At 45.5% G+C, this 2,604-nt stretch overlaps 1 pseudogene; it reads left to right on the top strand.

Moving 5' to 3' along the window:
• The window catches only part of LOC103084317 (transcription initiation factor TFIID subunit 9-like), a 6,733-nt pseudogene extending 5,770 nt beyond the window's left edge, over window positions 1-963 (top strand).
• The last annotated feature ends 1,641 nt before the right edge of the window (window positions 964-2,604 follow it).

The raw sequence follows: 2,604 nt of genomic DNA, 5'->3' as shown, positions 1-2,604 counted from the left end.
CCTGCTGTTATAAATGTCAAGCCCTGTGAACGTAACCACTTACAGAACCTAACCATTCCAGCCCTCCCAGAAACAGAGACCAAGGTAGGACAGAACACAGGTGCATCACGTCCAGATCCTATCTGCAGTCCACAGGCACTTGAGATTCCCCAATCAGGAGGAACCTGACCTTCAACAGAATGGATCTCTCTCTTTTTAGTCCCAATCTCACGTCAATTAAGTTCAGTGTTTCCGTATACGCTGCGGGGGCCTCTTCCCAGGCCCACCACTATACATGTACACGCATGCACAGGTGGACAGCTCCTCATACCATGCTCCTGGAGAAATGGTTTTTACCTGAAAAATCACTCAGAAATCAAAATGCCACGAATCCCTCAACGTAGTACTACCTCAGCTTCCCCCAGCCCTCCCAAGAAAACCACCTTGGGTGGAAGTGGAAAAGAGGTAGGAAGCAGCTTTCCACTTCCTGCCTCTGCCCCACACTGGAGCCATGAAGAAGGTAGCAATCCTCTGGGATACTGGAGATATGGCTGTGGGGGGGTCCCATGTCGGCAGCCACATCTGCCATCAGCAGGAGCCATGGCAGGGTCTCTTTTGTACTTTCCAAGATGTTTTGTATGAAGAACTCAACTGATGTCTGTTGACTTAAGTTTTGTGTCAGTATCACAGTTGTCACAAATCCCAACCGTGACTTATGTGATGCTGTCTGTACAGCTGACAAAATGCTTCCACGTGCATCATGTTATTTAATTGGGGCTACAGTTCCTTAAGGTGGGTCTTCTCGTCTCCACTTTGTTATAGGAAGCCAAGGAGACGTTAGGAGAAGTGAATGTCACACAGCCACAGCCTGGAAGTGATCATCGAACCTCCGGCCCAGGCCTTCTGATCCCAGATCTCTTGCTCTTTCTCTTTCTGTTCTGTGTTGTGGACATCTGGGGCCCAGGAGCCAGTACTTGGCCCTAGGGTCCTCCTCTGGAAGACGTGGGAGTCTCCAGGGACTCCTAACTCCCACCCCACACAGTCCAGCTACCTGATGCTCACTTTCCTAATGTCATTGTTACAGCATCTATTTATAACTGTGCTAAGAAATGCTGCTTTCATGGCCAGGCTCATGAACTGGGGAGTAAATAATAACCCTGCAGGACTGATGTAGATAGAAACAGAATCTCCTCTAGAAACCCACTAGAAGAACCCATTGTACCTCTATGACCTTTTTTTAAACTTTTCAAGACAGTCTCATAAAAACTATGAATGCTGGGAGAGGTCAGAAAGGGCTTTTTATGTTTTGGCCTCTCCCCTATCCCTTCCTACTCCAAACCCAGGAAATTCTTGGTAGAATAAGGACTTTGTATTAGCTTCCTATCAGTGCTGTAACAAATTCTGACAAATTTAGTGTTTTCAAACATTGTAAATTTATTATATTACACTTCTGGAAATCAGATACCTGGGTACAGCTTGGCTCAAGTGAGTCTTCTGCTTAGTTTCTCAAAAACAAAATCAAGGTGTTGGCAGGGCTGTATTCCTTTCTGGAGGCTCTGGGGATGAATCTGCTTCCATGCACATTCAAGGTGTTGGCAGAATCAGTTCCTTGTGACTACAGGGCTGATGTCCTTGTTTCCTTGCTGGCTGTCAGCTAGAAGCCTCTCTCAATTTCTCTGGCCGCCTGCATTCCTCATCACGTTGCCCCTTCCACCTGCAAGTCCTTCTCAGGCTTCACATCTCTCTGTCCTCCTCTTCTGCATTTAAGAGCTTATGTGACCATACTGGGCCTGTTGGATAATTCCCCTACTTTAAAGTCAGCTGATTAGCAACCATAATTACATCGGCAAAGTCCCCTTTACCATGTAACATAACTACAGGAGTAATACCAGAGGGCTAGGATCCTTGGGGCCAAAATTCTGCATAGCACCCTCTGGTGGCCCCCATGACTCCCATCCATTCCACATGCATCCATTCCTCATGGCCTCCTAGTCCAGATTTCTACTCAGTTTCTCTATGGTATTTAGGCTTTCTCTGTAATTGTCCTTAATCCTTCTGAGCCCCCACCAGCATCCTTTAATATCCGTATTTCTACTAAGAGTCTGTTCAAGGAAATCTAGGCTTTTCTCTATCATGCTGCCATGTCCTAAGTAAGTTACTTCATTTCTCAGGGTTAAAAACTTCCTCATCTGCATAATAATTCTAGTTTTAAATTTTAGGAGAGAGAATACTCCACAGAATGACCTTAATCATCTCTTGATGGGCTTCGGATTTCAGCCATTACCAGGCTCCACAAGAAGAATGTCATCAAATGACCCAGTGGTCACATTTTGGCCAGTTCAAAGAAGGGGAGAGCAGTTTGGCCAAGCTGTTTGCCCATCTTGAAACCAGGGCTTTGGGGCTCTGAGATGATCTCTGAGATAGGAGCTCCTGTGTCTTCTACTTCCCGACACTGGACACAATTCCAAGGCCTGACAACCACCAACTGTCAAGTTTTAAATTAACAAACACATGTCTAATGCTTACTAGGCACTATTCTAAGTGCTTTATATTTATATTAACATATAGGCACTATTACTGGTAACTTATGGATGAGGAAGTGAGGCACAGAGAAGCAAGTAACTT

Source organism: Lipotes vexillifer, unplaced genomic scaffold, assembly GCF_000442215.2.
Source record: "Lipotes vexillifer unplaced genomic scaffold, Lipotes_vexillifer_v1.1 scaffold586, whole genome shotgun sequence".
In the NCBI taxonomy this organism is placed as follows: domain Eukaryota; kingdom Metazoa; phylum Chordata; class Mammalia; order Artiodactyla; family Lipotidae; genus Lipotes; species Lipotes vexillifer.
Note: the sequence above shows the minus strand (reverse complement) of the source record. Positions and strands in the feature narration are given on the sequence as shown.